Consider the following 24,377-nt stretch of genomic DNA (forward strand, 5'->3'; position numbering starts at 1 on the left):
TATGTCTTTTTTTCTTCTGCAAAATCACATCACATAGGCACTCAGAACAGTGTAAAATAATTACATTTTCCTCTCTAGAACTCAATTCTCATTCATTTACTTGTTTCATCTTCCTTTCTCTCATTTTCTCTTTTTTTATAGCAACTGTGGCTCAACAAGAACTTTCTTAATGTATGTAATGAAACAGCTTATTTCCTACATTCTTTGTGCATGTTATTAGATATGGGATTACATTTATAAGTAAGAGGGAGCAGCTCGAATTCTGTCTTTAAAAACTAAAATTTTTTTATTTTATTTTTTATAATAGAGACAGAGTCTTGCTGTATTGCCCAGGCTGGTCTCAAACTCCTGGGCTCAAGTGATCCTTCAGCCTCCCAAAGTGCTGAGATTGCAGGTGTGAGTCACCATCCCCAGCTGTAGCTTGCATTTTTATTTCTCAAATTGAAATTGTGGCTTCGGTGAACTGCGTTTGTTCTCATTCTGCATAGACACTGGATGGATTAGGAAAGTTTAGTACCCTTAGCATAATATTATGGCTATATGATTTCATAGTCTGGTTCACTTTCATTGGCAAGAGGAGGTGTGATATTGTAGAGTTTTGAACTAAAAATTGAGACTTCAGTCCCAGGTTTGACTTTATTCCATACTTTGAGAGTTAAAGTATGTTTGCTTTCTCACCTTTAAAATGGTCTTACTGTTACTTGCTTTACACAGCTCATGGGGTTATTGAGAATCAGATGAGAAAATCTATGCGAAAGATTTTTATCAATGTAAAGGATTGTTATTGCATTATAGACAGTTAGGTATATCTGTTCTTTTCACTCAGAATACTCAGTTTTTCTCTCTGAAAACTTTTTGGTTTTTTTTTTGAGACAATGTCTTGCTCTGTAGCCCAGGCTGGAGTGCAAGGGTGTAGTCATAGCTCACAGCAATCTCACACTCCTGGGTACAAAGAGTCCCCCTATGCCAGTGTCCCAAGTAGGTGGGACTGCAGGTGTATGCCACTGTGACCAGCTAATATTTTTATATTTTATACAGATGGGGGTTTCACTATGTTGCCCATGCTGGTCTTGAACTCTTAAGTGCAGTGATCCTTTTACCTTGGCCTCCCAAAATGCAGGGATTACAGGCATGAGGCACCATGCCTGGCCTGAAATAAATAAATAATGCATAAATGCAGTTTTTAAATTTATGATGACAAATTCTAATGAGAAAAGTAAAAGGAAAGGAGTAATAGAATGTATTGAGGGGAAGGGGTTGAGTGTTCACAGATGGATTCACACAGAAGGTGACATTTGAGTAAGGACTTGAAAGAGGTAAAGGAGTGAGCCACACACATACATGAGAAGAGCATTCTAGGCATAGTGAATCATAGTGTACAGGTCCTGAGACAGAAGCTTGCCTGAGGAATGGTGAGGGTGAGTCCTTACTTGGTGGTGCTTTATGGAAGTGCTTTTCAAACTTTAATGCACACATGAATTATCATGGTTCTTATTAAAATTCAGATTCTAGTCTCATAGGTCTGGGATAGGGCCTATTACTAATAAGCCCCCAGGTGCTGCTGCTGTTGGTGGTCTTTGTAGGACTTTAGCTTTTACACTGAGCAAAATAGGAAGTTTTTAGAGCATTTGAGCAGTGGGGGTGACATGATCAGATTTATATTTTGACATTTTCATTTCTCTGGCTGCTGAGTAGATAGTGGTGGATTGGGTAAGGACAAAGCCGAAATACTAGTTTGGAGACTATTATTGTTATCAAGGTGAGAGAAAATGTGGTTTGTGCTAGAGAGTAGCAATGACTGTAGGAACACATGGTCTGATTCTGGATATATTTTTCAAGTAGAGTCAGCAAGTTTTGCCGATTGGATATGTGCTGTGGAAGAAAGGAAAGAGTTAAGGTTTTTGTACTGAGTTTCTGGAAGGTTGCTGTTGTCATTTATTGAGATGGAGGACTGAAAGAGGAACAGGTTTCCAGGAGAAGTAACAGAAGCTCCGTTTTAGATGTAAATTAAAGATGCCTATTAAGTCTTAGAGTTGTTGGGTAGACAGTTGGGTTTATGAATCTGGAATTCAGGAGAGAAGGATCTGCTGGACATACACCTCTGGGTATTGTTAAAACATTATATTTAAGTCCCGAAAGCTGGATGAGATCTCTGAGTAGAGATGGAAGTAAGAAACAGTTGAAGAACTTAATTAACTCCAGAGTTTAGAGTAGGCGTCCCCAAACTTTTTACACAGGGGGCCAGTTCACTGTCCCTCAGACCATTGGAGGGCTGCCACATACTGTGCTCCTCTCACTGACCACCAATGAAAGAGGTACCCCTTCCTGAAGTACGGCGGGGGGCCGGACAAATGGCCTCAGAGGGCCGCATGCAGCCCGTGGGCTGTAGTTTGGGGATGCCTGGTTTAGAGGTTCGGGAGATGAGAAGGAAACATCAAAGATGACTTAATAGCAGTAGTCAGAGAGGTAAGATGAAAACTAGGTTAGAGAGTATCTTGGAATCTAATGAGGAAAGCATTTCAAGGAATAGAGAGTGATCAGCTGTGTCAAATACTATATTTGAGATGAGGGCTGAGAATTAACTATTTGATTTAACAATGTGGCAATTATTGGTAACCTTGATAAAGAGTAGTTTTAGTGTTGAAGTTGGGGGTTAAAGTCTGATTGGAGATGTTGTCTTTACAAATGCAAAACATTTCCTAAATGCTGATGAGACTGGGTACGCAGATTAAAATCTGTAATTCTAGGTAGATGTTTTTGGCAGGAGAAGATTTATGATATTTAAGTAATATTATTAACAACTGGCTTGATTATTCATTTAAAGTAATATTGGGAAATTTACTTTGAGGGAATCTTCAGAGTTTATTTTTTAAATTTTTATTTATTTTCTTTTCTGTAGGGATGAATGTCTCTGTATGTTGCCTAGGCTGGTCTCAAACTCTTGGCTTCAAGCAATCCCCCTGCCTCAGCCTTCGAAAATGCTGAGATTATAGGCATGAGCCACCAAACCTGGCCCCTAAATTTTTGATTCATGCCTTCAGGATTTTAAAAATTGTCCTTAGCAATTTTTATGAAAAAGAAAAAATGTAAGGATTGGCTAGGAGCTAATTAGCATTAGTCACTCTTCTTTCTTAGGTTATAGGGCTGAAAAACACTTTAAATATAGTCTTTGTTCTGTCAGTGGGGCTTATGAAAAGAACCTCTTCATGCTCCTATTTATTCTTCTTTTTTTTGAGATGGAATTTGCCCTTGTTGCCTAGGCTGGAGTGTAGTCGTGCAATCTCGGCCCACCACAACCTCTGCCTTCCGGATTCAAGTGATTTTCCTGCCTCAGCCTCCTGAGTAGCTGGGATTACAGGCATGTGCTACCATGCCCGGCTAATCTCCATGTTGGTCAGGCTGGTCTTGCACTCCTGACCTCAGGTGATCCACCCGCCTTGGCCTCCCAAAGTGCTGGGGTTACAGGCGTGAGCCACCTTACCCAGCCTTGTTTGTTCTTCTTGAGTAAATGTATCTAGTTTGTGTAGCATCCTCAGCCAGATGAGCATATAAAGAACCAAAGTGTATGGGTGTGGTTAGATGTAACTTAGTCTTGGCTTTTATGGAAGACTTCTTTTTCTTCATTTATTTTAAAAAAATTTATTGAATACTTTCATATTTGTTGGCTCTGTTGTAGGTGTTTAAGATACAGTGGATAAAAGCTTCTACCCTAATGGAGTTGATGTTTTAGTTGAAATGAAGTAGCAGATTGGGGCCAAGACTTGTTCGTGGTCTCACATTGGTGTAGGTAATCTTTTTTTTTGTTTGTTGGTGTTTTTTTTTTGTTTTGCTTTGAGACGGAGCTTGCTCTGCTGCCCATGCTGGAGTGCAGTGGTATGATCTTGGCTGACTGCAACCTCTGCTTCCGGGGTTCAAGCAATTCTCCTGCCTCAGCCTCCCCAGTAGCTGGGATTACAGGCGCCTGCTACCACAGCTGGCTCATTTTTTTATTTTTTATTTTTAGTAGAGGCAGTGTTTCTCCATATTGGCTTGGCTGGTCTCAAACTCCTGACCTCAGGTGATCCACCCACTTCAGCCTCCCACAGTGCTGGGATTACAGGAGTGAGTGACAGAGCCTGGCGGCGGCGGCGGCGGCGGCGGCGGCGGCGGCGGCGGCGGCGGCGGCGGCTGCTGCTGCTGCTGCTGCTGCTGCTGCTCCTGCTGCTGCTCCTGCTGCTGCTCCTGCTGCTCCTGCTGCTGCTGCTGCTCCTCCTCCTCCTCCTCCTCCTCCTCCTCCTCCTCTCCTCTTCTCCTCCTCCCCCTCCTCCTCCCCCTCCTCCCCCTCCTCCTCCCCCGCCTCCTCCCCCGCCTCCTCCCCACCTCCTCCCCCTCCTCCTCCCCCTCCTCCTCCCCCTCCTCCTCCCCCTCCTCCTCCCCCTCCTCCTCCCCCTCCTCCTCCCCCTCCTCCTCCGCCTCCCTCTCCCTCCTCCCCCCTCCCCCCCTTCTTCTTGCTGTATTACTCAGGCTGTATGAACTACTGGGCTCAGGTGATCCTCCTAGGACCTAAGATCCTGAGTAGCTGTGACTACAGATGGACCACCATGCCTGCGTCTAGTGTTGGTCATCTTATGCAGTGTGGGCCTATGGAAAACCTGAAGAAGGTTGTTGTGAGCTGTTTTCCTTTCTGACAACTTAAGGCAGCACTCAAATACTGTGGAGAATAAGGAAAACAGAGGTCAGCAATTATCTGACAGACTTTGATTATTAAGAGAAGTAACATAACACTCAAAGGAAACTTCATATATATGAAGTTTATTTTCTACTTTTTATTTGTTTTACTTGTTTTTCTTTTTTTAAAAAGAGATAGAGCCTTACTCTGTTGCTCAGCTGGAACACAGTTGTGCAATCATAGCTCACTGCAGCTTCAAACTTCTGGGCTCAAGCGATTGTCCCACCTCACCCTCCCAAGTACCTAGGACTACAGGTGTGCACCACCATACCCAGCTAATTTTTGTATTTTTTGTAGAGATGGGGTCTTGGTATGTTGCCAGTCTCAAGCAGTCCTCCCAGCTCAGCCTTGCGAAGTGTTGGGATTATGGACATGAGCCACTGTACCTGCCCTCTACCTTTTATTTACTTTTAATTTATTTTGTTTTTTTGTAGAAATAAGGTGTTGCTGTGTTGACAAGGCTGGTCTTGAACTCCTGGGCTCAAGCAGTCCTCCCAGCTCAGCTTCTCAAAGTGCAGGGATTACAGGTGTGAACGACTGTGCTCAGTTCTAGCCTCTATTTTTTAGATTCTTAGATGCCATAAATGGCAGCTGGTGGAATTGATTCCATAGTAAATTGAGTCAGAAGACATTAGAGAATGTATTATAGGCAAGGCATTATGCCAGGTGCTGGTAGTCAAACAATAATTTTTAGGTACTTTGTAGAAATATTAGCTTTGACCCACTTTTAGAATTCTCTTATGTGTAATATGAATCTAAAAGAAACTTTTAAAATTTTTATTTTAAATTCATTTTGAATGGGAATATACAGATGTTGAAGAAATAGAAATGAAAGTCTCACTTTAATCCCTGATTACTGGTCCTCAGTTCTCCTCCTTAGAAACAATCATTTTTACCTCTTTTTCTGTCTCCTTCCAGAAATTTTATGTACATATGTGTGTATATACGTACAAATATATTTATAAAAAACTCAGATAGAGGTCTGCTATTCAAGCAAATCTATACCTTGCTTTTTTTTTTCCTCATAAATTATAGGGTGAGGATCCCAAATTTGAAAATCCAAAATCTGAAACCTTTTGGGTGCCAACATAACACTCAAAGGAAATGCTGCTTGGATTTGGGATGTTCACCTGGTATGTATAATGCAAATATTTTAAAATGTGAAAAAAAATTTGAAATCTAAACCCCCTCTGGTTCCAAGCATTGTGGACCAGGGATTAACCTTATGCTACTTACAAGCTTGTGTCATTAAAAAACAGTATTTTTAAACTTTTTTTTTACTTTTATTTTTTAGAGACATGGTGTCACTCTGTCACCTCTGCTGGAGTGCAGTGGTGCATGTGATCATAGCTAACTGCAGCCTCGGCTTCCTGGGCTCAAGGGATTCTCTTAGCCTCTCGAGTAGCTGGGACTACAGGCATGCACCACCACGCCTGGTTAATTTTAAAAATTTTTCATAGAGACAGGTTGCTGGGTTGCCCAGGTTGATCTCAAACTCCTGGCCTTAAGCAGTCCTCCCATTTCTGCCTCCGAAAGTAGTGGGATTATAGGTGTGAGCCACTGCACTTGGCCAACTTGTGTCAGTTTTTTTCAGCTTTATCCTGTCCCATGTTATGTATTTCCTGTGATTTTATTTCTTTTGAGTTTTCCATATGCCCACACTGCATTAAAATAACCAGTGTTAGTCTTGAGACCACTAACAAGTCTTGTCCCTAATCTGCTGTGTCATTTCCACTAGAATTAAAGCTCCATTAATTTCCAAGGAAAGGTCAGGTGCGGTGGCTCTCAACCCTTGTAATCCTAGCTCTTTGGGAGGCCAAAGCAGACAGATCACCTGAGGTCAGGAGTTCAAGACCAGCCTGGCCAACACGGCAAAACCCTGTCTCTACTAAAAATATAAAAATTAGCTGGGTGTGGTGGTGGGCACCTGTAATCCCAACTGCTCAGGAGGCTGAGATGGGAGAAATTGCTTGAACCTGGGAGGCTGAGATTGCAGTGAGCCAAGATTGCACCACTGCACTCCAGCCTGGACAAGAGCAAGACTCTGTCTCCAAAAAAAAAAAAAAATTTCCATGGGTAGACAAAATGTGTATCATTAGGATACATTCAGTTGTAAATTATGGAAATAATACCTTAAAAAAACCGGGAAATCTAACAGTGACTTGAGCTGTAAAAACATTTAATTGTCTTACATAAACAAAAGCAAGGAGATAGGTAATTCAGCACTAGTTCAGTAGCTCAGCAATATTTAGGACTCAGATTTTTTCCCCTCACCTTTGTTTTCCTCATTATGTTGGCTTTTTAGCCTCCCTGTGTCACCTTGTGGTTGCAGCATGGCTGCCTCAGCTCCAAGCAGCACAACCAACTGCATTCAAAAACTTTTTTTTTTTTTTTTTTTAAACTGGGAAGGTGCTGCCATTTTACATGGGAAGAAAAAAAAAAATCCCAAAAGTCTCCTAAACAGTGCTTTGTGAACTTTAGTCTACATAGAATTGCTTGCGGAGCTTGTTAAAATACAGTTCATATTGCATATTTGTGGAATCTACTTCCAGAGATTCTGAAATCCATAGGGTTGGAGTAGGGCCTGAGAATTTGTATCTCTGTTAAGTTCCCATGTACTGCTGTTGCTATGGGGTCAGCAGACCATGCTTTTGAGTGCACTTCCCTATGTAATGTCTCCTTACATTTCATCGGGAGTTGTATTGCTACCCCTGACCCCAAGTGTGTCTAGGAAAGAGAATATAATAGCTCTGTTACCTGAAACCAGTCATTACTATCTTGAACAAAGTGTGAGTTCTGGTTAATGAGGAAGAAGAGAGAAATGGCTGTTGGATTGACAACTGTGTCTAGCACTTTTGATGTTACAGATAATGCTGCAGTGAATACTGGTGCTCTGAAGAAGAGGTAGATGTAATTAAATTCTTTTTTTTTTTTTTTTTTGGAGACGGAGTTTCGCTCTTGTTACCCAGGCTGGAGTGCAATGGCGCGATCTCTGCTCACCACAACCTCCGCCTCCTGGGTTCAGGCAATTCTCCTGCCTCAGCCTCCTGAGTAGCTGGGATTACAGGCACGCACCACCATGCCCAGCTAATTTTTTTGTATTTTTAGTAGAGACGGGATTTCACCATGTTGACCAGGATGGTCTTGATCTCTTGACCTTGTGATCCACCCGCCTCGGCCTCCCAAAGTGCTGGGATTACAGGCGTGAGCCACCGCGCCCGGCCGATGTAATTAAATTTTAAACAAATATTTAAAAATTTTTCTCTGAAGACTTTAGTTGGAATCATTTTACAATCAGCAGTCTATGAAGAATTAGGATTTTGCTACTGAAGATAATACTTGGAAACATAACTATCCAAATATATTGAGAAGTTGTTTTAAATAAGGAATAGACTCCATATCTATATTGCTCCAGAAAACATACAGTAGGTAAAATCTGCTGCAGAGGTGGATCTTATTCCATTAAGGCGAAGACTTTTCTAACATAATATCTGTGCTAAAATGAAGTAGACTAAGTTGTGAGGTCTCTGTCATTAAAGATAGTCAAGTATGACTGGATGATTGGCGATATCACAGAAGGTGTTCCTGCAAGAGTTTAGACTATATGATCTCTCTTGTTCCTCCCAGCTCTTAAGAGTTTCTGATTTCTTTTTTCTTTTTTTTTTTTTTTTTTAATATTTTCGGGGTTTTATTTAGGATGATGAAAATATTTTGGAACTAGATAGAGGTGGTTGCAAAACACTGGAAATGTACTTAATGCCACCGAATGGTATACTTTAAGATGGTCAATTTTATTTTTTTAAATTATACTTTAAGTTCTGGGGTACATATGCAGAACATGCAGACTTGTTACATAGGTATACACGTGCCATGGTGGTTTGCTGCACCCATCAGCCTGTCATCTACATTAGGCATATCTCCCAATGCTATCCCTCCCCTAGGCCCCCACTCCCCAACAGTTCCTGGTGTGTGATGTTCCCCTCCCTGTGTCCCAAGTGTTCTCTTTGTTCAACTCCCACTTATGAATGAAAACATGCAGTGTTTGGTTTTCTGTTCTTATGTTAGTTTGCTGAGAATGATGGTTTCTGGCTTCATCCATGTCCTGCAAAGGACATGACTTATTCTTTTTTTGTGGTTGCATAGTATTCCATGGTGTATATGTGCTACATTTTCTTTATCCAGTCTATTATTGACGGGCGTTTAGGCTGGTTCCAAGTCTTTGCTACTGTAAACAGTGCTGCAGTAAACATACATGTGCATGTGTCTTTATAGTAGAATGATTTATAATCCTTTGGGTATATACCCAGTAATGGGATTGCTGGGTCAATGGTATTTCTAGTTCTAGATCTTTGAGGAATTGCTGCACTGTCTTCCACAATGGTTGAACTAATTTACACTCCCACCAACAGTGAAAAGCATTTCTGTTTCTCCACATTCTCTCTAGCATCTGTTGTTTCCTGACTTTTTAATGATTGCTATTTAACTGGCGTGAGGTGGTATCTCAATGTGGTTTTGACTTGCGTTTCTTTAATGACCAGTGAAGATGAGCCTTTTTTCATATGTTTGTTGGCTGCATAAATACCTTCTTTTGAGAAGTATCTGTTCATATTTCATATCCTTCACCTACATTTTGATAGGGTTGTTTTTTTCTTATAAAACTGTTTAAGTTCTTTTAGATTCTGGATATTAGCCCTTTGTCAGATGGATAGATTGCAAAAATTTTCTCCCATTTTATAGGTCACCTGATCACTCTGATGATAGTTTCTTTTGCTCTGCAGAAGCTCTTTAGTTTAGTTAGATCCCATTTGTCTATTTTGGCTTTTGTTGCCATTGCTTTTGGTGTTTTAGTCTTGAAGTCTTTGCCCATGCCTATGTCCTGAATGGTATTGACTAGGTTTTCTTCTAGGGTTTTTATGTTTTTACATCTTACGTTTAAGTCTTTAATCCATCTTGAGTTAATTTTTGTATAAGGTATAAGGAAGGGATCCAGTTTCAGCTTTCTGCATATGGCTAGCCAGTTTTCCCAACACCATTTATTAAATAGGGAATCCATTTTCCATTGCTTGTTTTTGTCAGGTTTGTGAAAGATCAGATGGTTGCAGATGTGTGGTGGTATTTTTGAGGCCTCTGTTCTGTTCCATTGGTCTGTATGTCTGTTTTGGTACCAGTACCATGCTGTTTTGATTACTGTAGCCTTGTAGTGCAGTTTGAAGTCAGGTAGTGTGATGCCTCCAACTTTGTTCGTTTGCTTAGGATTGTCTTGGCTATGTGGGCTCTTTTTTGGTTCCATATGAAATTTAAAGTAGTGTTTTACAATTCAGTGGTAGCTTGATGGGGATGGCATTGAATATATAAATTACGTTGGGCAGTGTGTCCATTTTCACGATATTGATTCTTCCTGTCTATGAGCATGTAATGTTTTTCTATTTGATTGTGTCCTCTCTTATTTCCTTGAGCAGTGGTGTAGTCCTCCTTGAAGAGGTCCTTCATATCCCTTGTAAGTTGTATTCCTAGGTATTTTACTCTCTTTGTAGCAATTGTGAATGGGAGTTCACTCATGATTTGGCTCTCTGTCTGTTATTGGTGTATAGGAATGCTCGTGATTTTTGCACATTGAGTTTGTATCCTGAGACTTTGCTGAAGTTGTTTATCAGCTTAAGGAGATTTTGGGCTGAGACAGTGGGGTTTTCTAAATATACAATCATGTCGTTTGCAAACAGAGACAATTTGACTTCCTCTTTTCCTAATTGAATATTCTTTCTTTATTTCTCTTGCCTGATTGCTCTGGCCAGAACTTCCCATATTATTTTGAATAGGAGTGGTAAGAGAGGGCATCTTTGTCTTATGCTGGTTTTCAAAGGGAATGTTTCCAGTTTTTGCCCATTCAGTATGATAGTGGCTGTGGGTTTGTCATAAAAATAGCTCTTACTATTTTGAGATACATTCTGTCAGTACCTAGTTTGTTGAGAGTTTTTAGCATGAAGGGCTCTTGCATTTTGTTGAAGGCCTTTTCTGCATGTGTTGAGATAATTGTGGTTTTTGTCATTGGTTCTGTTTATGTGATGGATTATGTTTATTAGTTTGCATATGGTGAACCAACCTTGCATCCCAGGGATGAAGTTGACTTGATTGTGGTGGATAAGCTTTTTGACGTGCTGCTGGATTTGATTTGCCAGTATTTTATTGAGGATTTTTGCATCTATGTTCATCAGGGATATTGGCCTGAAATTTTCTTTTTTTGCTGTGTCTGTGCCAGGTTTTGGTACCAGGATGACGCTGGCCTCATAAAATGAGTTAGGATGGACTGCCTCTTTCTCTTTGTACCTCTGGTAGAATTCAGATGTGAATTCGTCTGGTCCTGGACTTTTTTGTTTGGTAGACTATTAATTACTGCCTCAATTTCAGAACTTGTTATTGGTCTATTGAGGGATTCGGCTTCTTCCTGGTTTAGTCTTGGGAGGGTGTATGTGTCCAGGAATTTATCAATTTCTTCTAGATTTTCTAGTTTATTTGCATAGAGGTGTTTGAATGAATTGCTAACTAGAATAACCAGTTTAGAGAAGAACATAAATGACCTGAAAAACACAGCATGAGAACTTCGTGAAGCATACACAAGTATCAATAGCTGAATCAATCAAGTGGAAGTAAGGATATCAGAGATTGAAGATCAACTCAATGAAATAAAGCAAGAAGACAAGATTAGAGAAAAAAAGAGAAAAGAAACGAACAAAGTCTCCAAGAAATATGGGACTATATGAAAAGACCAAATCTACATTTGACTGGTATACCTGAAAGTGACAGGGAGAATGGAACCAAGTTGGAAAACACTCTTCAGGATATTATCCAGGAGAACTTTCCCAACCTAGCAAGGCAGGCCAACATTCAAGTTCAAGAAATACAGAGAACACCACAAAGATACTCCTCGAGAAGAGCAACCCCAGGACACAACTGTCAGATTCACCAAGGTTGAAATGAAGGAAAAAATGTTAAGGGCAGGGAGAGAGAAAGGTCAGGTTACCTGCAAAGGGAAGTCCATCAGACTAACAGCAGATCTTTCTGTAGAAACCCTACAAACCAGAAGAGAGTGGGGACCGATATTCAACATTCTTAAAAGAATTTTCAGCCCCTAATTTCATATCCAAACTAAGCTTCATAAGTGAAGGAGAAATAAAATCCTTTACAGACAAGCAAATGCTGAGAGATTTTGTCACCACCAGTCCTGTCTTACAAGAGCTCCTGAAGAAAGCACTAAACATGGAAAGGAGCAACTGGTACCAACCACTTCAAAAATATACCAAATTGTAAAGACCATCAATGCTATGAAGAAACTGCATCAACTAATGGGCAAAATAACCAGCTGGCATCATAATGACAGAATCAAATTCACATGTAACAATATTAACCTTAAATGTAAACGGGCTAAATGCCCCAATTAAAGACACAGACTGGCAAATTGGATAAAGAGTCAAGACCCATTGGTGTGCTGTATTTAGGTGACCCATCTCATGTGCAAAGACACACACAGCCTCAAAATAAAGGGGTGGGGGAATATTTACCAAGCAAATGGAGAGCAAAAAAAAAAAAAGCAGGGATTGCAATTCTAGTCTCTGATAAAATGGACTTTAAACCAATGAAGATCAAAAGAGACAAAGGCATTACATAATGGTAAAGGGATCAATGCAACAAGAAGAACTAACTATCCTAAGTAGGCACCCAATATTTAGAGCACTCAGATTCATAAAGCAAGTTCTTAGGACCTACAAAGAGACTTAGACTTCCACACAGTAATAGTGGAAGACTTTAACACCCCACTATCAATATTAGACAGATCAATGAGATAGAAAACTAACAAGGATGGCCAGGTGCAGTGGCTCATGCCTGTAATCCCAGCACTTTGGGAGGCCATGGTGGGCAGATCACGAGGTCAGGAGTTCAAGACCAGCCTGGCCAACATGGTGAAACCTCGTCTCTACTAAAAATACAAAAACTAGCCTGGTGGTAAGCACCTGTAATCCCAGCTACTTGGGAGGCGGAGGCAGGAGAATCACTTGAACCTGGGAGGCAGAGGTTGCAGTGAGCCAAAATTGTTGCATTGCACTCCAGCGTGGGTGACAAGAGCAAGACTCCATCTCAAAAAAAAAAAAAAAAAAGAAAAAGAAAAAAATTAGCAAGGATATCCAAGACTTGAATTCAGCTCTGGACCAAGCGGACCTAATAGACATCTACAGAACTCTCCACCCCAAATCACCAGAATATACATTCTTCTCAGCACCGCATCGTACTTTAGTCTACACACTTCTCAGCAAATGCAAAAGAATGGGAATCATAACAGTGTCTCAGACCACTGTGCAGTCAAATTAGAACTCAGGATTTGAATGAGTTTCTTAAACGCAAAACCGCACAACTACGTGGAAACTGAACAACCTCTTCCTGAATAACTACTGGGTAAATAATGAAATTAAGGCAGAAATAAATATGTTCTTTGAAACCAATGAGAGCAAAGATACAATGTACCAGAATCTCTGGGACATATTTAAAGGGAAATGTGTATAGAGGGAAATTTATAGCACTAAATGCCCACAAGAGAAAGCAGGAAAGATCTAAAATCGACACCCTAACATCACAATTAAAACAACTAGAGGCCGGGCGCAGTGGCTCACACCTGTAATCCCAGCACTTTGGGAGGCCGAGGCAGGTGGATCACGAGGTCAGGAGATCGAGACCATCCTGGCCAACATGGTGAAACCCCGTCTCTACTAAAAATACAAAAATTAGCTGGGCATGGTGGTGTACACCTGTAGTCCAAGCTACTCAGGAGGCTGAGGCAGGAGAATTGCTTGAACCTGGGAGGCAGAGGTTGCAGTGAGCTGAGATCGTGCCACTGCACTCCAGCATGGCACCTGGCAACGGAGCAAGACTCTTAAAAAAAAAAAAAGAACTAGAGAAGCAAGAGCACACAAATTCAACACTTGATCTTAGCCAAAAGGCCGAGAAGCGATAAGCACACAAATTCAAAAGCTAGCAGAAGACAAGGAGTAACTAAGACCAGAGCAGAACTGAAGGAGATAAGAGACACGAAAAACCCTTCAAAAAATCAGTGGATCCAGGAGCTGCCTTTTTGAAAAGATCAACAAAATAGCCAGACTAGTAAAGAAGAAAGAGAAGAATCACATAGCAATAAAAATGATAAAGGGGAGGGATATCACCACCGATCCCACATAAAACTACCATCAGAGATTTTGTGATTTTTAGTGACCTTTTTCCTTCCTCATTGCTGATATTCGTACTGAAGAGAATGTAATGTCTTGATGACTTTAGTTCCTTACTAACTGGAGGAGAAAAAAAATGACATGTTTGTCAGTCAGCAGGAGTATAATGCTAAAAAAAAAAAAAAAAAGGCAGTTCTTAAAAAATGTGTAGACGAGTAGAGTACTAGGTATGTACATGCGATTTCTATTTTATTTTTATTTGAGAGAATTTTTTAAGATTAGTCTTTCAAGAACATTTTGAGGATGCTGTTCTCAAGGATTGTTAAAGTTTATAATTTACACTAAATGATAAAAAGTAAAGGTTGCTGTAGTGTAAAAGTTGGCAGGGATTTGTGTGTTAACTAGCTTTAGTTCCTAACTCTGCTACTTACTGTGTATAGTGGGACATTTATGAGATTTAATTGTCTCTTTTGTTGAGAACAGTATCAGAGTTTTGTACACTGCAAATAATTTATGCTGAGCTTAATGCCTGGCACATAGATGGCATAAACTTAATGCCAGTTATTTTTAGTAGCAACTAGTTTCGACAGTATTGCTTACATTTTTGGGTTTTCTAATTGTACATGTGCAGCAAGGTAAGTTGGGAGGTTACATCAACAAATACATGTGTATCATCAAGCTTTACAAATAAAGCCTAAGAATTACTACCTATGGGGCTTTTTCCATACCACATCTAATTCACGAATTCTTCAGTTCTCCAACAATGAGTGTTCAACAATTCCATTCAATTCTAGTACCATCTACCTGGAGTTAGTGTCAGATTCTCATAAACGAAAGGGCTCAGTCCTAAAAGACTGCCCCTACTTTGGATACTAGTCACAAGTCTTGGGTCACCCATACTTCTGTCTGGCTTGGCTATAAATTCAGGGTTCCCATGACCCCTTCCTCACTGGAAAGACTCATAGAACTCAGGATAACACTTTTCTTACGTTTACCAGTTTATTATAAAGGGTGCAACTCAGGAACAGCTAAATGAAATAAACACATAGGGCAAGCTATAGGGGAGGGGTGTGGGGCTTTCATGTCCTCTCTGGGCATAACACCCTCCCAGCACCTCCATGTATTCACTACCCGGCAATCATTCCAAACCCTATGGTTTAGTCCCTAGTTCTCTTCCCCAGAGGTTGAGAAGTGGAGGACTAAAAGTACCAATACTCTAATCACTTGGTTGGCTCCCTTGGCAACCAGCCCTACCCTGAAGCTATCTAGAGGCCCACCAAGAGTCACCTAATTAGCATAAACTCAGGTGTGGTTGAAAGTAACATGTTATGAATAACAAAAAGTACTACTATTACTGAGGAAAACCTAAGGGTTTTAGGAGCTCTGTTGGGAATCAGGGACAAAGACCAAATATGTATGTTAATTATGTACACTACTTTATGCACACATTTCTTTGTGTACACTACTGCACACAAAACTAGATTTTGTTTTTAAACAGAGGGCTGGCTTTCAGAATATCAGTACTGAATTCTTTAGGTCAGGTGTCCCCAAGCTGCGGCCCGCAGGCTGCATGTGGCCCCCTGAGGCCATTCATCCCCCCGCCACACTTCAGGAAGGGGCACCTCTTTCACTGGTGGTCAGTGAGAGGAGCACAGTATGTGGCGGCCCTCCAACGGTCTGAGGGACAGTGAACTGGCCCCCTGTGTAAAAAGTTTGGGGATGCCTGCTTTAGGTCATTGATACATTTCTTTCTTTAGCCATAGTGTCACCGATTTGATTATTGATAATGTCAGTAACATTTGTTTTGAGATCCTTTGATGAAAAATTCCATTGAAACAGCTAGGCTGGGCATGGTGGCTCACACCTGTAATCCCAGCACTTTGGGAGGCCAAGGTGGGTGTTATCACTTGAGATCAGGAGTACAAGGACCAGCCTGGCTAACATGGTGAAATCCCATCTCTACTAAAAATACAAAAATTACCTGGGCATGGTGGTGCCTGCCTGTAATCCCAGCTCCTTGGGAGACTAAGGCAGGAGAATCACTTGAACCTCAGAGATGGAGGTTGCTGTGAACCAAAATTGCGCCTTTGCACTACAACCTGGGTGACAGAGCAAGACTCCATCTCAAAAGAAAAGAAAAGAAAAAAAAAAAAAAGCAGCTAAATACCATATTCCTGAGGGGTCTTTATCAAATTCCAGTATTGTTTCTTTTTTTGCTTAGGCATTTGTTCTCAGATGGCTGTTCTCTAATCCCATGGCAGAGTTAATTCTGTACTGTGATATGACAAAAACAGATCATTTTTTTCTGACAGGAATAATGTTCTTTTTTCCTAAATTATTGAGTCATGAAATTTGGTAGAAATGCCTTTTGGTGGTCTTAATCTCTTTATTGGTAAACAATAGCATGTGAATTTTCATAGCCGGAAAAGGAAGAGTAAATTGTTTGGAATTCCACATTCTTTCCTGCTTGTATTTTTTTTTTCTCTCTGCCTACCAATTTTAATACATTTGTTAGAGATGTGGGTATTGTCTTCTGCTAACACTGGAATTTCCTTAGAATGTAAGCCTTAAATTAATATTTTAGATGTTTTAGAACATCTGTGGGAAGTATCTTGATGTACAAGAGTGAGTACTAGTCTAACATAATGTGTAGCAGAGTTCTTGGCACATATAGGCACCCAATAAATACCTGTTACTCTTCTAGAAATTAGAAGCCTCTGTTCTAGTGTTTGTATGCCACCAACTATCTGTGTGACCTGGAGTCTCCTTTTTTATCTTTAGAATCGCTTCTTTCTTATCTCTGATTCAGTGACTCAGTTCATTCTGGTCTACTCAGTTCATTCTGGTCTTATTTTTTAAAAACTTATTTCTGCTATGGCATTAAAGTCAGTTACTTGAAAATAAGCAAATGCATTCACCAGATAGGCTGAACTGGGAAATGTTGTGAAATAAGCCACGTTCTGTGGCTTCAGTTATTTGCTTGGCTATATGTTCTTTCTTAACTCTGGTAGAGTTATGCCATATTTTCTACCCCTACCAGGTTGGGACTAGATATTTATTTATTTGGAGACAGACTTAAACTTAACACTGAGTTAGTATTTACTGAATACTTAAAGTATTGTTAAGGAATTTAGATTTGAGATGGCACTTCAAGAAACTTACTTTCCACTGTGTAAGAGGAAAACATGAAAACTAACTAAGGCCATAAGGTTTATATTACAGAAATAGAAAGAAGGAAAAGAATAGGTGACTGCTGAAGTGAGTAGAGGAAGATTTGATCTGTGTTATCTATTTGGAATGTTGAAGAAGAAGGCTATCATTGTAAGTATGAAAAATAACATGAATGAAAGCATGGAGATACATGAATTGTACCTTTGTGTTTCTGTGTTTGTGAGACTAGGCCCACCCATTTGTTGACCTTTTGGAAATAGAAGCTTAGTTTTGAGTAAGATCAGTTTAAGGTATGAAGAGTGGACTTTGGGAGGTAGAGTTGAAACAAAGGAAATGAACCGATTCTTTTTTTTTTTTTTTTTTTTTTATTTAACTCAGAGGTAGGATGAATTGTACAGGAATGAGACTTGTGTAGGTGAGGATGGTTGGAAGGATCATGATGTTGTAATCTTGGAATTAGGTGAAACAGGAATAAAAAAAATTTTTTTTCTGTCCTATAGTGAGAATAAATATAAAAACATTGTTGATAAAGAATGCTTTCTCTCTCTCTTTTTTTTTTTTTTTTTTTGAGATGGAGTTTCACTCTTGTTACCCAGGCTGGAGTGCAATGGCGTGATCTCGGCTCACCGCAACCTCCGCCTCCTGGGTTCAGGCAATTCTCCTGCCTCAGCCTCCTGAGTAGCTGGGATTACAGGCACACACCACCATGCCCAGCTAATTTTTTGTATTTTTAGTAGAGACGGGGTTTCACCATGTTGACCAGGATGGTCTCGATCTCTTGACCTCGTGATCCACCCGCCTCGGCCTCCCAAAGTGCTGGGATTACAGGCTTGAGCCACCGCGCCCGGCCAAGAATGCTTTCTCAAGACTTTTTTTTCAAAAGTATTTCAGGTTTCAAACTGGAACTTTAAAAAATCAGTAGCATGTGACAAACCATTATTTTGTGATAATTTGCCCGTTTTTAGTGAATAAAACCAGTATATACATTTTGCATCTTTATGGTAAATAATGTCAAATTTATTGAATTTATTTTCTTCCCTGGATTTGTGAGCCAAGAATTCTGTAGCAAATAGTGAAAATACAAAATATGGCCAGACACGGTGGCTTACGCCTACAGTCCCAGCACTTTGGGAGGCCGAGGCAGGTGGATTGCCTGAAGTTGGGAGTTTGAAACCAGCCTGACCAACATGAAACCCCAGCTACTCAGGAGGCTGAGGCAGGAGTATCACTTGATCCTGGGACGCAGAGGTTGTAGTGTGCCGAGATCACACCATTGCACTCCAGCCTGGGCAACAAGAACAAAACTCTGTCTCAAAAAAAGAAAAAAGAAAAAAATACGTATGCATATAATACAGCTGTGGGTCTTTGTATACCATTAGGAAACACATGAGAGGTGAAGTGTCCAAAGCATAATGTGTATTTATTTCATAATCGTAAGTTTAGAAATCTGGGATAAAGGTCAGATTGGGTGTCAGGGCACCCAGAATAGTGGGTATAGTCCATTTTGATCTGCATATCTTATTATGTTGTTGATTAAGAGCAGTGAGAGTCCATACACTATGGTATATGATAGCTGTGGTCTCTGATACAAACTTCATGTAAATGACACTCAGATTTGCGCATTCAGCCTGCACTTCCTGCTGTCTGCTGGACATCTGCATTTTGAGGTCCTGCTGGTTCCTGAAACTTAGTATGTCTTCTACCAAATTCATTGGCATTTTGCAGTGATATCTTTGCATTCCCATATACCTATACCTCCTCGAGTTTTACTTACCTTGATTAATGGCTCATCATTCATTTCTCCAACCAGTCTACAAAACTTGGGGTTATTTTTAATTTCTTTCCTTTTTACTTCTGAAATGTTTCTTCCCCACTGAGCCTTCAGAGTGTTCATTTATTCACTCATTCATTTGTTTATTCTGACATTTATTAAGTACCTATTATGAACCAGGCACTGTACAAGGAATTAGTGATACAGTGGTAAATAAGATCAATTTTCTGCTCTTAACAAACCTTATAGTTGAAGCTTCCATCATTTTCTTCCTATCCTCTTTGTGCTATTTTGTTAGCCATCCATATTTTTTCTGGTTATAAACATAATACATCCTTATTTTAAGAAGTGCAAGGATGCCAGGAGTGGTAGCTCACGCCTGCAATCCCAGTACTTTGGGAGGCTGAGGCAGGCTGGTCACTTGAGCCCAGGAGTTTGAAACTAGCCTGGGCGACATGGCAAAACCCCATGTCTATTTAAAAAAAAAAAAAATTGGTGTGGTGTGGTGTACCTATACTCCCAATGGAAGGCTGAGGTGGGAAGATCTTTTGAGCCTGGGAGGCAAGAGATTGCAGTAAACCCAGTTGCACCTTGGACTGCTACAGGAAAAAATTTCAAAAAAAGGATAAGCCTGAGCTTTCTGGAGTAAATCTTAATGTTTGGGAGTGTAGGCAGCTAGTCTGCCTTCCTTGACCCTCCAAATTGAGATAGATGCTGTTTCTCTGGGCTTCCACAGAACCCCAGGTTTCCCATTGTGGCTCTTAACACTTTATGGTGTTCACTTTTCCCTATCTAGACCAAAATCTCCTGTATCTTTTATGTTTGTTGGGTCCAGTATAGTGATTGGACACTTGGTGGGCATTTCAAAGTTTGCCAAATGGATAAATGACTGTATTAATGTCTTTGGTTGCTAAACATATTCTTTAAAACTATTCCCCTCTGTTTGCCTTTCCTTTTTATTTACCAAATAACCTTTTGGTATTTAATCAGTTTACCAAGGGAATTTTACTACAGAAAAAAGGAAGGTACTGACCATAACTGTAGTTGACAGTTAAAATTCTTTTTTGTTTGTTTTGTGGGACAGCATCTGACTCTCATCTCCCAGGCTGGAATGCAGTGGTGTGATCTCAGCTTTTTGTAGTCTTGTTTTCCTGGGCTTAGGTGATTCTCCTACAGGGTAGTTTTTTGTATTTTCACTAGAGATGGGGTCTTGCTATGTGGCCCAGGCTGGTCTTGATCTTAGGCTCAAGTGATCTGCCTGCCTCAGCCTCCCAGAGTGCTGGGATTATAGGTGTGAGCCACCGTGCCCAGCCAGTAGTTATAATTTTTGTAAATTTATAAAAAGACTGATTCTGTGGAACAAATGGGTATGAGAATTTGAATAATATAAATATTTTTTTTTCCTGAGTGTAATTATCACTTTAGATAAGGTAACTGTCTAGTTTCTAACTGGGCATAGCTATAAGTGTGGTGTGGTGAATAGAAGGCTAGATCAGCTTTGATTTGACTCTTCTTGTTAAGCTGTAAGATCTTATGCAAGTCTCTTAACCATTTTAGGATTTAGTTTCTTTATTAAGTGGATAATTGACTGCTCAGATCTAGTTCACTTTAAAATTTTGTGACTATGAAATAAGAGCCATACTTTGTATCAGTCTGTTGAGTCCTATATGGGCTCCTAACCTTCTCTCTGTAGACATACTGACATGTAAAGAATAAAAGTAAAAATATAAATATAAAAATATAATGGCTTAGAACTCTTTTACAAAATGCACAAGGATGCAAAAGGTGGTAGCACTGTGATAGTTTTTAGAGGGAGCATGACCGTGATAACTTCTTTTACATTATTTCACAACTAGTTCTAGATAAAATAATTTTCTCTTTTGAGAACAAGGACGTGGTGTTTGGGGGCATACTGGGAATGGAGAGGATGTTGATTTGGTTCTTACATTTTTTTAGCCTTATTCTGGGTGACTTTTTTTTTTTTTTTTAGATGGAGTCTCACTGTGTTGCCCAGGCTGGAGTGCAATGGCATGATCTTGGCTCACTGTAACCTCTGCCTCCTGGGTTCAAGCAATTCTCCTGCCTCAGCCTCCTGAGTAGTTGGGATTACAGGCATGCACCACCACGCCTAGCTAATGTTTGTATTTTTAGTAGAGATGGGGTTTCACCATGTAGTTCAGGCTGGTATCAAACTCCTGACCTCGTGATCCACCTGCCTCGGCCTCCCAAAGTGCTGGGATTATAGGAGTGAGCCACCCTGCCTGGCCTTTTTAGGTGACTTGTTGAATGAGGATTGGTTGTGTTCTTTTTCCCGTTACTCTTTTATTCTACCCTTTTCCTCTTTTTCTTTTCTCCTTCCCAGTAGAATAATCTCAAGATTCAATTTCTATGGAGGCATGAAGTTTATAGAACAGAGTTAGTAGCCTTGTTTTTCTTCTTGGTTTTTGAGGTACCAAAGTAAACTTCTTTACTTCTCCATGCCTGATTCTTTTTACTAAAAGGAGCTAAAATTATACTCTTATATGACAGTCTTTGGGATAATAAGGTAGTTTGTTGGAACACTAAAAAAATTCATTATTTAAAATTGAGGTATAATTTCCAGATCTTTTGATCCACAGATCAAAGATGTATATATGGCTCAATGAATTGTTACATATGCATACAACAGTGTATGTATACAGTATAACCATGAATATAGTAAAGGTATAGAACATTTTTATCCCCCCCAGTAATTTCCTATGTCTCTTTCCAGTCAATATTTTATTTTTGAACACTTTGAGTGCTTTATTCATAGGGAGAGGACAATGAAAACAACTTTCAACATTTTTTAGGTTTCACCAGAATTGAATATTAAACTCTGTGATAATGAAGTCTTAGCTGTAGAGAGTAAGGTCTTCAGCCTTTTAGAAATGGATATAGCAAAATTGTGTTAACAGTGCCTTCCTGTTGCGCTTGGTGGCTCACGCCTGTAATCCCAGTACTTTGGGAGGCTGAGGTGGGCGGATCACCTGAGGTTGGAAGTTCAAGACCAGCCTGACCAACATGGAGAAACCCCGTCTCTACTAAAAATAGAAAATTAGCTGGGCATGGTAGCACATTCCTGTAATCCCAGCTACTCTGGAGGCTGAGGCAGAAGAATTGCTTGAACCGGGGAGGTGGAGATGGCAGTGAGTAGAGATTGCACCATTACATTGCAGTCTGGGCAACAAGAGTGAAACTCCATCTCAAAAAAAAAAAACCCAAAAAACCTAAAAAGCTTTTCTAATAAAATCTTAATCCAAGGTGCAGAGGGGCTAGTTTTACATTGATAAAATGACACTGTTGTTTACCAGCATGTGTGTATTTTCTGCATAGACTTTTCTGAAAATTTTTGGGTTGTAAGAAAGTAAATTTATTTGGAAAGTTGTATGTAAGTAAGAAAATGGAAATTGTTTGGTCAGATGAGTGATGAGCTTGTTTTAGGTCTTTGAATTCTGTTTTTCCTCCTACCTGTGATATGTGTGACCTTGTGGATTAGGCCTAACCTCATTTGTTTCCATCTAATAGTTATTCAACACTTCTTTTAAAATCTGAAACACTGTGCATGAATCTTTTCAAAGTTCTGTGGTGCTATTTTAATCCTCTCTTACTTGAGCCATTATATGATTATGTGTCTTGTTTCCTAATTTGTATTTATACCTTTTATTTTAGAAGTTTCAGATTTCCAGAAATATTGCAAAGATAGTACAGAGTACCTGTATGCCATGCACCTATTTCTCCTATTGACACCTTGCTTTACAGCTTTTTTGAGCTTTATTTTACGTACCTTAAACTTCATTTTTATTTTTTTTAGTGTACATTTCAGTGGTTTTCCGTATATTCACAGAGTGGTACAAGCAACACCACAACCTAATTCCAAAACATTTTCATCACTCCCAAAAGAAACCCTGTACCCATATGGCAGTCATTCCACATTTCCACCCCACCTGCTCTATCCCTGCATAAATTCTAATCTGTGTCCTGTTCCTAAGGATTTGCCTATTCTGGATGTTTCCTATAAATAAAATCATACCAAATATGATCCTTTGTGACTGACTTCTTTGACTTAGCATAATTTTAAGGTTTATCCATTTCGTTGTAGCATGTATCAGTACTTTGTTCTTTTCTATTGCCAAATAAGATTCCATTGTATGGAGGATATACTATATTTTGTTTATCTATTAATCAGTTGATGAACATTTACGTTGATTCTACTTTTTGGCCATTTTGAATAATGTTACGAACATTTATGTACAAGGTTTTGGGTCAACTACACATATGTGCTTAGAAATGGAATTTGCTAAGAAATATGGTAACTATTATGTTTAACATTTTGAATAACTGCCAGGCTGTTTTCCAAAAACAAACTGCTTGGGCCATTTTACATTCCCACCAGCAGTGTATGAGGGTTCTAATTTCTAGTCCTCTTTAACAGATTTTAGCCGTGCTAGTGGGTGTGAAATGGTATCTCATTGTGGTTTTATTTATATTTCCCTAATGACTAACAACGTGAGCATCTTTTAATGTGTTCATTGGCCATTTGGATATTTTCTCTGGAGAAGTGTTTATTTGAATTATCTCCCTGTTTTTTAATAGGATCATCCTAATTACATTTAAAGTCTTGTCTTAAACAATGAGATTATAAATCATCTGAAAGGTTCTTGCCATAATAGTTCTTTAAGTAATAACTATTTTGTGTTTCTGCTTACCTTCACTCCCCTTCTAACTTCTCAGAGCACTAAAGGAATATCATGCAGGTCTTAGTCCCATAGTAACCACATTTGGTTTATTTTTTCCCTTTTATATGAGTTCATGTGAAAACAAAGATGGTTAGAAAAGCATGTTTGTTCAAATCCTGAATAGTCCACACATTCCTAGGTCAGTGGGATGAATGGTTTATTGTCTTTGGATTATAAAAGTGGCCAGGTGCAGTGGCTCACACCTATAATCCCAATACTTTGGGAGGCCAAGGTGGGCAGGTCAGGGGTTCGAGACCAGCTTGGCCAACATGGTGAAACCTCATGTCTACTAAAAATACAAAAGTTAGCCTGGTGTGATGGCGGGCACCTGTAATCCCAGCTACTTGGGAGACTGAGACAGGAGAATTGTTTGAACCTGGGAGCCAGAAGTTGCAATGAGCAGAGATTGTGCCATTAACATTCCAGCCTGAGCAACAGGCCAAGACTCTATCTCAAAAAAAAAAAAAGTAATATGTTTGTTCTAGAAAATGCTTAGATAAGTATAATTTAGAAAATTATAATTTCTCTGATAATTTTCCATGATGTTAACATTTTGATGTACACTGTAGACTCAGCTGCAAATATATTTATATACACATATTTATATCTTGATAATAGTGAATGCACTATTACCCATTTCCCCCCACTCCATCCCTCCTGTACACTTCATAATACATTGTGGACAAATTTCCACCCACGGCCGGGCACAGTGGTTCACACCTGTAATCCCAGCACTTTGAGAGGCTGAGGTGGGAGGATTG

At 39.8% G+C, this 24,377-nt stretch overlaps 1 protein-coding gene and 1 pseudogene across 23 annotated transcripts in view; one reads left to right on the forward strand and one right to left on the reverse strand.

Moving 5' to 3' along the window:
• The window catches only part of TMCC1 (transmembrane and coiled-coil domain family 1), a 261,462-nt gene that overhangs the window by 12,591 nt on the left and 224,494 nt on the right, over positions 1-24,377 (forward strand). For 9 of the 23 annotated variants that reach the window (XM_074404122.1, XM_074404126.1, XM_074404121.1 and 6 more), the window contains exon 3: positions 5,744-5,841. The exons of the other annotated variants lie outside the window; for them this stretch is intronic. The gene's annotated coding sequence lies outside the window, so the exon portion shown is untranslated. The remainder of the gene's footprint in view (positions 1-5,743; positions 5,842-24,377) is intronic. 23 annotated transcript variants of the gene reach the window in all.
• LOC120367293 (U2 spliceosomal RNA) lies at positions 13,561-13,707 on the reverse strand (annotated as a pseudogene).

This window comes from Saimiri boliviensis, chromosome 8 (assembly GCF_048565385.1).
Source record: "Saimiri boliviensis isolate mSaiBol1 chromosome 8, mSaiBol1.pri, whole genome shotgun sequence".
NCBI lineage: Eukaryota > Metazoa > Chordata > Mammalia > Primates > Cebidae > Saimiri > Saimiri boliviensis.